The sequence below is a fragment of the Megalobrama amblycephala genome, linkage group LG10 (genome assembly GCF_018812025.1).
Source record: "Megalobrama amblycephala isolate DHTTF-2021 linkage group LG10, ASM1881202v1, whole genome shotgun sequence".
NCBI lineage: Eukaryota > Metazoa > Chordata > Actinopteri > Cypriniformes > Xenocyprididae > Megalobrama > Megalobrama amblycephala.
In genome coordinates this window covers 35,832,414-35,847,850 of record NC_063053.1, presented here as the reverse complement: position 1 = coordinate 35,847,850, position 15,437 = coordinate 35,832,414, and the positions used below count along the sequence as shown (strand labels likewise).

Genomic DNA, 15,437 nt, shown 5'->3' with positions numbered 1-15,437 from the left:
TTTCTGCATCCCCTGTTCTAAAGTGTAAACTATTCTTCACTTGTAAATGTGTTACGTGTCATTTGTAGACCTTTCTTTCCTGTTACAAATTATTTGTATATGTATACAAGTCATTTATAACGCTTTATGCATCCCCTTTCTAAAGTGTAAACTATTCATCACTTGTAAATGTGTTACATATCATTTGCAGATCTTCCTGTTACATGATCCATCTCGTTATAAATGAATCCATCAAGCGTTATAAATGACTTGTATACATATACAAATAATTTGTAACAGGTAAGAAATGTCTGTATGTAACACATTTACATGAAATGATATGTAACACATTTACAAGTGAAGAATAGTTTACACTTTAGAATAGGGGATGCAGAAAGCTTTGTAAATGATTTATTCATGCTTTTACACATCATCCATAACAGGTGTCGAACACTTTGTAGTGTGTAGTGCAGTGTAAGTGCTGACTGGTGAGGGTATAGACAGCTGTCTTCTCAGACACACATGGAGTGTTTAACTGCTGTGCACCTGATGTGAGCTTCAGTGGAAGGTAAATCCGGATCAGAGGTTGACTTCATCACTAGATCCCACACACTCCACACAGAACACAAGTCTGTGCTGATGAGTGAAAGGATTTAATATAATCCACTGTACTAATATAATCACCTGACTGTAAGGCATTTATAAATGTTCATCCACTTCAAAACAAATACATTACTCTTCTTAAAAATAGTGCTTTAGCATTCCTGCATGTTTGTGCTTTTGAACACTGCCCAGCTTACAACTTCATCAATAAATCATATGCTGATCATTTACTAATAGTTTGTTCATCATTTGTTCATGATTAACAATTGTTTATTGAGATAATGATATTAAAACAATTTTGTCATAAATACTTCAATGATTTAAAAGTGATAAATAATGTATCTACTAATGATCTGTTTCATTTATTTCATGATTTTACATTTTTTTAAGATAACTTACAACACATTTGTAAATTGTTAGCATAACACGTGTCTCATAACTGAATTAATAAAACATTCATAAAATATTAACATATCACTTATGAATCATTTATGAATGTATAGCCATGTTTCCTAAATGATTTGTTAATCATTAACTAATAATTCATAAATGACTTATAACTGAACGTTATTATAAAGTGTTACCCCTTAATCTAAAAGCTATAAAGGGAGCTGGCAATTCAGCTGTTTCAGCTTTCTCATCTGAAGCAAGCAGCTCCCAGGCATGCAGGAAGTATGGCAAGGGAGAAAAAGAGTTCTTGGAGGAACTCCAGCACTGAAGCCACTGGGCAGTTGACTGGGACAAATTGAACCTCCTGCACCATATAATACTCTCCACTTGAGAGCTCTAGAGTTGAGTATGGTCTCTACTACCTCAGTAGAGATACCTGAATTTAGGAACTGATCCCCTTCAGGGGCCAGACCCACAGTTTTCACATTCCCGGCCGAGGGTGAAATATCAAGCCCCCCGCCTGTGTTAGGAGGTCCCTCCTGATGGAAATCTCCTACAGGAGGCTGTCAAGGAGGGCTACCAGGTCCAAAAACCAAACTCGGGCCAGCCAGCAGTAGACGGACCCTGTCCTGGCGAACTCTTTCTAGAGCTCCCAGGAGCAGAGAAATCTGGGGGAAATGCTTACAGTCGAAGCCTCGGCCACGTCTGTACCATGGTGTCCAGTCCCAAAGGAGCTGGATGAGAGAGGGAGAGCCACACTGGGCGACGAGACATCTCTTGCAATTGTATGCCACAAGAGATGATGCTCAATCCACAGACCCTGAACTGAGCGGCCTTCCATGACCACACCCCATCCTGTGCAGGACATATCTTTTGATGCAATGTTTCGATGTCAAGATGCTCCTAACACTGGGCCTTGGGAAGGATGGAGATATGTAAATAGCATCCTTTAGATCTAATGTGACAAACCAGTCCTTGGACTTGATTTGACCCATGATAAGAGGTATCGTCAGCATCTTGAACCTGAATCTCCTCAAAGGACGGTTGAGTTGATGAAGATCTATGATGGGAAGTAACCCTCCATCCTTTTTTAGAACTATAAAATACCAGCTGTAGAACCGGTGCTTCTCTCTGGGGGAGGATAATGTCTATGGCCTCCTTCATAAGAAGAGATTGAACTTCCTGCTCCATAACCTGTGCCTGCTCGGGGCCACCACTGTAGTCAAAATATGTTTGAACCTTGGTGAACAAGACCCAAACTGGAAGCGCCATAGACGACGGGGTTGACAATTCAATTTCCTGAGGGCTCGACGGAGGAGCGGGTATAGTTCACTAGGGGCTCCCTCAGAGGCCTGACTTGACTGTCAGGACCTCTTTCCCGAAGCCCGCTTAGAGAGAATAACGGTCCTCAGATCCGATTTCTCCTAGGGAGCTTCGGCTAAGAGTGTTGTTTCAACCCCTGAGATCGTTGGGAGCAACAACACTGTCCTTCTGTGCCGGTATGAGGAGCCAGACGTAAATGGCTGGGTGCAGCAGCCCTCCACTATACGCCTTGCCCACCGTCAAAAAATATATATGACTAGGCTTGGTGGGAAATATCAGGGTTTCCAGGGAAGACACAGCGTCAGTGGAGAGATATGCAAGTAATGTCTCTTCAACCCTGTGCATCATCCCATAGCTGTTCTCTTTGAGCCCCACAATTGATGAATAAATATAACTGTGGGGAAACATGAGGAGAAGGCTTCTTCCAGGGTCTCAACATTTCAGTGCAGAGATCTGGAAAGAATGGCAAAACCCCAATGTAGAGGCTGTAATACTGACTACAGGAATTGCTTATCTTTTTTTTTTTTTTTTGAATGCTTCCTGGTTCTCGGCCGGCCAGATAATATTAAGGTTTGTTTCCACAAGCTCCTCATACTGTGGAGAAAGGGCCGGCGAGTCACCCAAGTCACCCGCATTGCTGCTTAGGATGTCCACTTCCTCAGAGCTGGTCTGGGTTGGAAGAAGCCGCAGAGCGGGCTTCCAGATCCTGAAAATGAGTGCTGGAGCTAGTGGTTGAGAGCTGAGAAAGGGCCAAAGCCATCTCAAACGCTCCCCTGAAGCACAAGATCCCCACCAAAAGACTTTCTTCCCTCAAGAAGAGAGTCAACAGGACCTAAAACTATCGAAAGTGCATGCTCCTAAGCAACCACACATAGATCGCGTCATCTCACAAATGTATTTTTAGTGTAGGGAAGAGAGACACACCAATCTAAGCTGCTTATTTATAAGTCTTGTAATCTACACATTGCCTCGGCAAATGCAAGATTCGAGCTGTTATAATACATATGGCTTTCTTCCCTCGAGAAGCAAGTCAACAGGCGCGAGGCTGAAACACCCAAAAAGGGCACAACTGTACGTGTCGAGGTATTTCTCATTGAACTCAGCCAGCACCCTCAGGAGCTGACTGTGCATGCCTTGCCCCCATTTCAAGTTCCTATGGGACAAACAACACCAAATAATACAGACAGTTTCACACAGAGCACTTGCTGAAGACAGAAAGCTGAAACAGCTGTGTTGCCAACTCCTTTATAGCTTCCACGTTCCGCCGCCACACGTCACGGGATGACGTAGCACCAATCAGAACTGGACTAAAGTTGCACACGCCTTCAGGAGAGCTTACACTGAAGGGATTCCCCAAAGTGTCGTTATGACAATGCAGCGCAAGTTCCCTTGAAAGGGAACTGCAGATTACATGTCCACATGTTTGAAACCCCGCCACGAACAGTCAGATCGACAGAGGGTTATTAAGAGAACAATTATTGTCAAGGTAGGTTTACCACTGAAAATTGTATCTTAATATGTCTACTCTTTAAAAAGCATTATGGTAAAAATGGAACATTATGGCAACAGCTTTTGTTACCTGTATGTGACAGCGTTTCGCTTCAGGCGGAAATGACAGAATGGCAGTTTATTTCAGTTTTTTCCTCTCCCTTTGGCCTAAAACACTGTGTTTGTGGTCATCTAGTTTGAAGTTGACAGCAAACAAGGAGGTTTTTCAGATTGTCTGTCACAGTGTTCTCTCCATATTTACAATTCTTTGCAGCCTTTATCCACTGCCTACAACTCGCTGGATCCTTCACTGAAACCGAAAGTAACTCACTCCTGCTAAGCATTTACTCTTTGAATTCTTCCACCTGGGAACAATACAAGTCAATACCATTATGACTAAAAGTTTGCTAAGAATTATTTCCTACTAAAGCAGGGTGGTATTTGACTCTGGTAAGTGTACCCATAGCAGACCGGTTGGAGTGGCCTTGGACGACAACATGCTCAGTACATTATGGGTGCTGGGTTAAGTTTTCCTACCTATTTGTCAAAAGGGAAGACAGCAGCCTTTTTGTCTATTTTCTTTAGTCAGTTCTTTAGTCAATTTCAAATTCCCCCTCTGCCTTTCTACTGTATAGGCAGCCAAGTTTTATTAAAAGCCCAATTTGCCAGAGGTGAAGTATCCCTTTAAAGTCAATTGTGTTAATGTTTGTTATTGATTACATCATGGAATGAGTGCCATGTTTGGTTTGGTAATTTTTTTAATGCCTATGGGAAAAAAATGGTAAAAAGAATAAATGTAGTAACAAAGGGGGCCACCACAAAATACAAAAGCTAAATGCTGAATTTATTAACCATTAGGCTGGTCATAACAATTCATGTAATATGTTAGTTTAAATCGTTTCAAATAAAGTCTCTTGCCATCATCTAGAGAGTGAGTTGTTATTGTAGCTTGCTGTTTTTCTTCAGGGTCTAATAGTAACAGATCAAAGCTATATAAGCAAAGATCTTTTAAATTTAGAGATAAACTGTATGTCTTTGATCTACACTGGAATCACCTATCATATAAACATGTTTTTTTTTTTACATATTTCAGCCTAGAAGACAGTTTCTACCTTGAAAGTAAAGTGATTTTTTTCCCTAAAGACATGTCTTTATAAATAAAATATGTTGGTACACTTCATGAAAAAAAAAAAAAAAACAGAGCTTTAGAGTACTCTGTTGCTGAAACAAAATCCATTTTTAGATACATTGTTTTCTATCTTATCAATTGGATATATTTAGCTAAGGTTTGGCAAGCCTGACCTGTAGAATTAAGTCCTTATATTCAGCTGATTACACTTCAATATTCTTTGTTCCCAGCATTGCTAAGTAACTGTTAGTGAGAGACGGTGACAGAAAATATGTCCAGCTTAGATTTCACTCTAAAATAAAAAAATAAATAAAAAAAAAAATAAAAAAATGGTCATAATTCATTTTCATGACAATTAGGCAGATTGATTTTTTTTTAATTTTATTCCCATTGTTCTCCATGATGATATTAGATTGTCACAATGATCAAAAATTATACATTTATTTATGAAAGGTAGTATGGTGACTTCTGATACAATGGTTAAACACTTTCTAAATTAAATAATAATAATAATAATAATAATAATAAACACACACACTAGATTGTGTGCATGAATTTCCATTTCTTACCAACTTTAATGCAAATTAGATTTTTTTTGTTGCACTTTACACAAGTGGACTTGTGCACTTACACAAGAAAGTGCTGAGTAATATAGATAAACTACATTGACTTATCACAGTTCGACATTAGTTACTGTAATTACTGTATTGACTACATAGTATGCACGTACAGAACAGGACTGAAATAATGTGCTTTTTATGGTAATGAGCATGGTAGTGATTTACGTTAATGAGCACTGGATGTTGAATGCTTAATTGTCATGAAAATAATGTCACAATGTAAAAAAAATATAATTTCTTGTTTCTTTCTTTTTTTAATTCGGGTTAGATTTAAACCCTTAAACTGGCTCTGAAACCAATGTAGTGAATGTTTGATTTGATTTTTTTTTTTTTTTTCACCAGCATTGTTGTCTGTCAGAGAATTGAACCTGTGCAATGTCACATGAGTATAGGAAAAGTGCCAACCATTTTCACTGCCCTGCCAGTTCACCCCGTGAATCCCTCATAATCACAGAGAAGACTCTAGATTGATTTCCTTTAAGTCACGGCTTTTGAAAGCAGCCCCACACATCTTGAACTCTTGCTAAAGAAGTGATAAGGCCAGGTACATCATTTTCTCACTCATGTACAAATTACACAAGTCTTTCCCCAGCAACAGTGGCTGCTAATCCGTGCTGAACAAACACAGAGCAAACAATGAAAGGAGTTGTGCAATATGCAATGCTGAAATGATTGCTCCCTTCGCAGTTGATGAGAGAGGAGTGCCAGGAACATCTAGGTGTGCCCATGAGAAGCCAGCTTTACCACAAAAAAAACAAAAAAAAACATTTTGTCTTGCAAAGAAAGCTCTTCTACTGGGGTGTGGAGCTCATTAGTTATAAGTGAGATTGCAATGTCTTCTTTCTGGGCAATACAATCTTCTTTGTATTTGGATTATGATAGATGATTAAAGCTCTGGCTCTAATAATGAGAGAGCACATCTAATAGCTTCTGTTGAACATGACACACCGATGGACTGAGATAGATGTGTACAATATCATCAGCATGTGATCTCATAAATGCAGCGCTGACCAGCCTTTATGCTCTTGACAAGAAATGACAAAAAACAAAGTGATCATATAATTTAATTTAATTTAAACATTATATAATTGAATAATTTGAGTTTCTTCCCAATCCATACAGTATGTGAGTGAGACATCTGCTTTCTGAAAGGTTTCATAATGAATACAATATGTGTTAAACATTTTATTTTCTATACCATGATAATCTACAATTTGTATTAAAACATTTTTAAATTACTGAGTTTTTTGAACAAACGATTTTATTTTGAACGAGTTGCTGAATTGCGAGCTTCCATACAGTCATGGTCAGAATTATTGGCACCCTTGGTAAATATGAACAAAGAAGCCTGTGAAAATAAATCTGTACTGTTAATCATTTTGATTTTTTTATTTAAAAAAAAAAACACAGAAAATCTAACCTTTCATTGAAGTAAAAGAATTTAAAATGTGGGGAAATCTCTTTATGAAATAATGTTTTTTCTCAAATACAAATCCATTAATGGCACCATTTTATTCAATAAATGTTGCCACCTCCTTTTCCCAAGATAACAGCTCTTAGTCTTCTCCTATAATGCCTGATGAGTTTGGAGATCAGAGGCCATTCCTCCATATAGAATCTCTCCAGATTTCCAGCTTCACGTTGGTGCTTCTCGTTGTCAGTTCACCCCACTCATTTTCTACAGTGTTCAGGTCAGGGGATTGGGATGGCCATGGCAGAAACTTTTTTTGTGTTGATTTTGAGGTTTGTTTTGGATCATTGTCTTGATGGAAGATCCAACCAGGGCCCATCATAAGATTTCTAGCAGAGGCCATCATGTTTCGATATATATATATATATATATATATATATATATATATCGAAACATGATGGCCAGTATCGAATGTACTGATATATTAATATTTATTGGTATTTGCTAGAATCCATGATGCCATGTATCTGAACAAGATGTCCAGCAGAAAACTAGGCCCAAAAGATTAAAAATCCAGCAGTATATTTAGGGGTACCTTTTATCCTTGTGTGTATCAAACCCATCTGATAAGTTTGCTGCCAAAAAGCTCTTTTTTTCCTTTTTTTTTCATCTGACCATAGAACCATATAAATCTTCTTTGAAGTTCCAGTTGACAACTGAATACGATGGAGTTTGTGCTTGGATGAGAGCAGAGGATTTTTCTTGAAACCCTCCCAAACAACTTATGGTAATGAAGGTGCTGTTTGATATTTTTTTAGGCTTTCTGACTTCAAGACTCAACTATTTTCTGCAGTTCTCCAGCTGTGATCCTTGAAGTGTCTTTGGCCACTCAAACTCTCCTCCTCACCGCACATTAGGACGCTATAGACACTTTTCCAGGCAGATTTGTAACATCTTTAGTTGATTGGAATGTCTTAATTATTGCCCTGATAGTGGAAATGGGGATTTTCAATGCTTTAGCTATTTTCTTACAGCCACTTTCTATTTTGTGAAGCTCAACAATCTTTTGCTGCACATCAGAACTATATTCTTTGGTTTTACTCCTTGTGATGAATGATTAAGGGGATTTGGCCTTTGTGTTTCCTCATATTTAAAATCCTGTGAAACTAGGATGGCTGGAAAATTTCATGCTCCTAGTCACCCTGGTGTGCTAAAAAATATAAATATGAATGGGAATATACTACAGAGATATTTTTGCTCATAAAATTTCTAGGAGTGCCAATAATTGTGGCCAGGATGTATTAGAGAAAAACATTTATTTCATAATGTGACCCCCCTTCCCACCCCCTCTTTGTTTTACTTCAATGAAATTTTAGATTTTGCCTTTTTTATGAATGAAAGATCAAAAGGATAAACAATGCAGATTTATTTTCATAGCCATCTTTGATTATATTTACCAAGGGTGCCAATAATTATGACCATAACTGCTGACAAGTCAATGTATAGCCATGTATGGTGACCCATACCCAAGAATTTGTGCTCTGCGTTTTACCCATCCAAGTGCTCACACACACACACACACACACACACACACACTGAGTAGTGGGCACTCATTTTTGCTGCGGCACCAGGGGAGTGATTGGGGGTACCTCAGTTGTGGGTAATGAGAGTGGAAGAGAGCACTGAGACTCAAACCCATGACCTTCAGGGTACAAGTCTGACTCTCTAAACAGTAGGCTGTACCCAGGCTGTTATCTCTAACCATTAATAAGGTTCCATTTATTAACACATTAGTTAAAATGAAAAAATGAAAAACACTTCTAAAGCATTTATTAATCTTTGTTGATGTTAATTTCAACACTTATTAATACATAATTAAAAAAAATAAAAGTCTGTTAAATGATTAGTTCACTTTCAAATGAAAATTACCCCAAGCTTTACTCACCCTCAAGCCATATTAGGTGTATATGACTTTCTTCTTTCTGATAAACACAATCAGAGAAATATTAATAAATATCTGACCTTTAAAATGGCAGTGAGCAAGCTGAAGAAAGTGTCTCCATCTACATCCATCCATGATTAAAGTACTCCACATGGCTCCAGGGGGTTATTAAAGGCCTTCTGAAGAGAAGCGATCTGTTTAAAAAAAAAAAAAATCCATATTTAACAAGTTATGAAGTAAAATATCTAGCTTCTGCCAGACCGCCTTCTGTATTCTACTTAGAAAGTGTTAAACTCTCAAAGTTCAAAAAGCTTATGCTACGTCCTACACCTTCCCTATTCAACTTACAGAAAAAGCTTAACTGACATGATGCCAGTTCTGTTTTTATTTATTTATTTATATTGTAATTTGAATAAGGAAGGTGGTCTGGCAGAAGCTAGATATTTTATTTCATAACTTGTTAAATATGGATTTTTTTTTTTTTTTTTTTTTTTTTTACCACAAACGCATCGCTTCGCTTCAGAAGGCCTTTATTTACCCCCAGAGCTGTGTGGAGTGTGTTTATGATGGATGGATTTGGATGGAAGCACTTTCTTCAGCTCATACTCATTGATCCCACTCCCTGCCAATACAAAGCTGGGATGCATCAGGATAACTCAGATCATAACTCAGATTGTGTTCATCAGAAAGAAGAAAGTCATATATACCTAGGATGGCTTGAGGGTGACTAAAGCTTGGGCTAATTTTCATTTGAAATTAAACTAATCCTTTAAGTAAGGAATAATCCATGGCCTGCTGTACATTAAATTATCTTTCCGTTCATACCATGGTCATCTGTCAGCACTGGCAAGTTAAAGCTATCATTGATGTTTGCAGCACTAATCTGACTGGAAGAGTTAAAACGATGGCTATTTTCATCCACTACGACTCGTTAGATCTGCTTTGAATCAGAGACAGAGATAAAGTAGTGCGCTAAGGTTACATTTATTAACTTTTATTTAGTAAGGTTAAATTACTTCAAAAACAGCGACGTTACAACCTCCTTGCTGTGTAATATAATATAGCAATTCAGTAGCAAAGTTAATTTTTTTAAATAAAAGCCATGGGGCACAATTGACAACAAGTTTTTGTGCTTCTGTTTCTGTGTGTGTGCAGCGTGATCTCACATCTCTGTGTGCAAGTCAGTAACATACAGTATGTGTGTGTACGTGTCAATGGAAACAGTGATTCAACTGACTGGAATTATTGCACACCTTCCAGCCAATCAGAATTGAGTATTCAGACAGACCATGGTATAAGTAAGCAATAAGGTACGAGAAGCTGTGCTGTATCGTGAATAAGTCACGACTGAAGGGTGTTGTTAGGCATGACATGAAGCGGAGTTACCCCTTCAGCCGTGACTTATTCACAATACAGCACTAGCCTCGAGTACCTTATTGCTTTTATAAAACGGTTATCATATAATACAAATATTAAAGCCAAAAATATGTATCAATGCAACTTTCATGAAGTAAACTTTCACTAAAAGGCTTCCTTCCACCGGAAAAAATAGTCCCTGACCGTGAACAGCAAAAGAAGTTACATTATTACATCATTAGATGGCGACGAAGACTGTCTTTATGAGTGTGTCAGTCAGTAGTGAAGACTTTTATATTGAAATTTTTGTGAACACGGAACAAGACGCAACTGACAAATGCTTTGACTAGTGCTGTCAGCCACGGGAAAACCCTTTAACTGTTAAAAGGACAAGATATTGCAGCGGACATTTAAATAGATTTTTTATTATGAACATAGGACTGACCTGAAGGAAAATGCTAAGTTCAAATGCAGGTAATAAACTCACTCACACGTCTTTCTCATAATACTCTTCTACATAATACAGTAAGCTTCAGTGAACAATATCAATTCATACAGTTTACGTTGCTAAGAGTGCTTGCTAAGGGTGTTGTGTAGTGATGCACAGTTGAACCGTTGGGTGAAGCAGTCATAGCCGTGTTTTATATGTGAATCCAATCAGAATCAACGACAGGAACTAACCATTTTATAATATTATTTAATGGACCCGAGTTAGCATGAAGTAACAATAAACAGTTCTACTTTTATTAACTTATGTTAACAAAGATGAATAAATAGCCTACTGTGACAAATGTATTGCTCATTGTTAGTGAAGGTATAGGTAGGTAATGCATGTTAACTAATGGACCGTATTGTAAACTTTTACCAGATTTCTTTATAGAATACATCATACATTGCCCTAAATGATACTTTATTTGGATAAAGTTATATGTACTATATATCAAAATTTATTATTTTTATAAATTTTGTGATGATATAAACAATCACGCAGTTCATATTTGCTATATGGCTTTATGTGAGTGTACTGTATGTTTGCAGGCAAGGTTGGATGTACTATATATACAACTTTTAATATATTGCTGAGTGATGTTATTGTTTACATTTTGAGATGATATAAAGAATCAAGCAGATGAGATCGCCAACATTTACATGTCTGTACTGTATGTAAAATACTAAATCCACCGGGTATAACCTACTTCATTTTCCGCATTTTGCTCCATCTTGTGCACAGTGGAGTGCTTTATACTTTTTGGCTTTTTAGTAGTAGTATAATTCATTATTTATTATTAATTCATTAATTAATTCAAGTTATTAAATGAATTAATTCATTATGTGGTGATTTTGAATATCTGTAACTTGTGAGTTGAAATGATTTCTGTTGGTATAATTTAAAGTTGATATGAATGATACAGTACATAAGTGATGTTAAATAATTTTTTATTTTTTTTATTGCAAGAAGCAAGGCATTTTGCGTGTAGTCGGAAGTCTTAGTATATCGTGGATCACTTTTCAACAAGTCATTATTTCCAGTGCAGTGCCACACACAATAGGTGACACAGGAGATCTCTTGGGGGAAGTGGATTTATCAAACCAATTTCAGTGTGTTGAATGAACTGACTCGTGTGGTTCTGGCGTTCTGATTACATGTTCTCCCTAGAGTAATGAAACACTTGAAGGATGTATACAGTATCTTCTCAGGGTGTGTTTGGGGTGGGGGGTGGGGGGGGAGGGTGTTCTCATCTACAGTGCCACAATGATATCGATTGATATACTACCCTTTGCCAAGCCAAGTTTCAATGAAATTAAAGGTTTTATTTATAGACAATAGAATGTAACATTATGCAACTGAATATGTCAGCAGCACATCAGCAGTGTGTTTTGTGAAGTTCTCAGGAGTTTTACCAACTACTTCAGTAAATGTGTTGATGTGTTTTTGCATAATAGAGTGTAAACAGGTGTGAAAAATTAAACTGGAAGCTTTGTAAATCATGATAATTGCAATAATAAGTGTGTACTTTTATTTCCAAGAGTTGGAAACGCTTTCCTTGTACGTGTGTTTTCAGAGGAATTTTAAAGCAGTAAACATATAATAGCTTTGATTGTGCCTGGCAGTGATGATGCTTTGTCAGTATCTCAATGACACATGAAGAAGTACATTAGAAAGGCTGAATGGCTCCTTAAGGTGCAGGATGAGAGGAGGCACTTTGAATAATAATGCATGAGAGTCCCCTCGATGTGAACCATAAATGAAAAGTACATGTAGCAAAACACATGGGTTATTGTTGTGTGTCTAAGTATAAACAGGATATCCTTAGGAAAGGTTGAAAAATGTGAGAGCGTACAGAATGAGCAAAATTCAGGGCTTGCTTTATTTTATAAAATGGATCATTTCAGCCATGTGCATTTTTTTCTTTCCTCAAATATATACAGTAGCAAGAAAAAGTATGTGAACCTTTTGTATTCAGACAGACCATGGTATAAGTAAGCAATAAGGTACGAGAAGCTGTGCTGTATCGTGAATAAGTCACGGCTGAAGGGCATTGTTAGGCATGACACGAAGCGGAGTTACCCCTTCAGCCGTGACTTATTCACGATACAGCACTAGCCTCGAGTACCTTATTGCTTTTATAAAACGGTTACCACATAATACAAATATTAAAGCCAAACATATGTATCAATGCATGATGGCGGCAAAAACTGTGTCAGAAAGTAGTGAAGACTTTTACATTGAAATTTTTGTGAACACGGAACAAGACGCAACTGACAAATGCTTTGACTAGCGCTGTCAGCCACGGGAAAACCCCTTAACTGTTAAAAGGACAAGATAATACATCAGACATTTAAACAGATTTTTTATTATGAATGTAGGACTGACCTGTCTTTCTCATAATACTCTTCAACATAATACAGTAAGCTTCAGTGAACAATATCAATTCATACAGTTTACGTTGCTAAGAGTGGTTGCTAAGGGTGTTGTGTAGTGATACACCGTTGAACCGTTGGGTGAAGCGGTCATAGCCGTGATTTATATGTGAATCCAATCAGAATCAACGACAGGAACTAACCGTTTTATCGCGCGATGAGTTGCACGGCAATTCAGAGTTGTCGGATTTACAAAATCTTCCCCGAAATACATAAAAGTATGTGGCCGGTGAACTGGGAGAAGAATAGAGTAAACTTTATTGTTTCATACACAATGTGTATCTGATATGAATAAAACACTTTGTCAAATTATATAATTGAAAGGGTTATTGTTGCAGCTTCCGTAGACATCAGTGTATGGAATTTGATTTTAACAAACTATAAATGTCTTTTTTATGCAGTAGCCTACTTAATTCAAATGTGTATTTAAATGTCTGAATAGTTGTGATGCATGACAAGTGCGGAGCGTGCGTCTGTCTCTGGATCAGCGCTAAAGCACATTTGAATTTAGCAGTGAATCTTTGCATTTTATTCTTTGTCATAATCCTAATCAAACACTGGGTGTATTACAGCTTCAGAATTATTCAACAGTCAACAGTGATAAGGTATAGCTAAGAGTGCTCCAGACCAACCTTACGGAAGTATGACTTACAGAAGGTATAAATAACTAAGAACGTTTCGGGAAACATGTATTAACATTAAGGTATAATTTAAGAACGACGTAGAGTTAAGAAGGTTTCGGGAAATCCAGCCCAGAGCTCCTCCGTGGGGCTCTCGGCCGGTGTGGCTCGCAGGTGACGCTCATTAGCACTCGTTCCACTGGCCTCGCTCCTTTCCCACGGCTTTCGGCCTCGCCCTGCTTGCCACACTGTGGTCTTCCCTCATGCCTGCCCTGCGTTCTCAACCTAAGCTCCCTTCCTTCCTGTTGGACTTTGCTTTTGTCACCTGTATGTTGCTTGTGTTCATTTTGTATTGGTTTTTCAATTCTGTTTCCTGGGTTTTTGTTCGTTTCTATGGTTTCTTGTTCATTTAATTATTATGCGCACCTGTTGTTAATTTCGTTAATTGGTTTGTTTGTACTCTGTGTTTCTTTCAGTTGACTGTCTGTTCTTGCCGGGTTAAAATGGTTGTTCTGTTCCTGTTTTGAGTCTTTGTTAATAAAATCTAACTGCTGCGAATAGATTCTGCTCACCTCGTCTTGTTTTCAACCATGCTGACTATATTTGTTTGAATATATCAATATTTGTTTTACCTTATAGCATATGTGTTCTCACTTTATATTAGGAGACTTCACTATGTCTTTGCAATGTATCTACATTAAAAAAATGTAATGTTAATTAAGTGTACATATTGTGTTGATGTATTCAATCAAATAAATCAATCAATAAATCTTTAATACAGACCCAAGGTCCAAAAAAAAAAAAAAGACAATAGGACAACATATACAGCCCACAGCATCTACCACACAAAGAGATACAAAATACAATACCAATTTCTCTGCAGCTTTGACTGATACCGTGTAGTACAAATCCCACAATAGATAGATAGATAGACCCACAATAATATCATTTTTAGAAGCATTTAACCAGCAGATAAACCTATACATAAGATTTCGTAACAGTGCTTTAAAAGTGATTACTCTTGCATTCACAAACATTTCACTTGCACTATGCCATCGAGGTTTCTTTAGTAAAATTCTCATTGCATCGTAAGCTACTTGCAGCTTCTGTAAACTAGATGTTCTATAGTTGAACCACAAATGAGCAGTATAAATTGTTGTACAATATGCTTTATAAAGTGACACCTTCACCTCATCTAAATAGAAACTAAACGTACTTATATTCGCCTGCATATACATCATACGGCGTTGCCTTTCAATATCCTCATAGTCTGTCATGCGTTCAGTGATGAAATGTCCAAGTTATTTTACTTTTGCACACACAGTGAGACTCTTATCAGACAACTTGAAAATTGGAAATTTTATACTTCTATCCTCCTTAGTTCTGCAGATCATAACCACACTCTTATCAGGATTATATAAAATATTATGTTCAAGACCATAATCAGAACACATATTGTAAAACAATATTGAGGTGGAATGTGGGTAAGGACAGTTTGCTTGTATAGGTAGGTTAAGGGTGGGTTAAGGCGTAAGAAAGGTTCAGCAGTCTAATTGTAGATGCAATTACAGAAATTAATTACAGCTGCAATTATATGCAGATATTTTTTAAATATAATTACAATGTAAAAATGTATGTAGGTGCACTGTATTAA

General features: G+C 37.3%; 1 protein-coding gene across 1 annotated transcript in view; it reads left to right on the top strand.

Annotated features, from left to right (window-relative positions):
• fam83b (family with sequence similarity 83 member B) overlaps positions 1 to 15,437 on the top strand; it is a 43,026-nt gene that overhangs the window by 17,604 nt on the left and 9,985 nt on the right. The gene's annotated exons all lie outside the window — the stretch shown is intronic.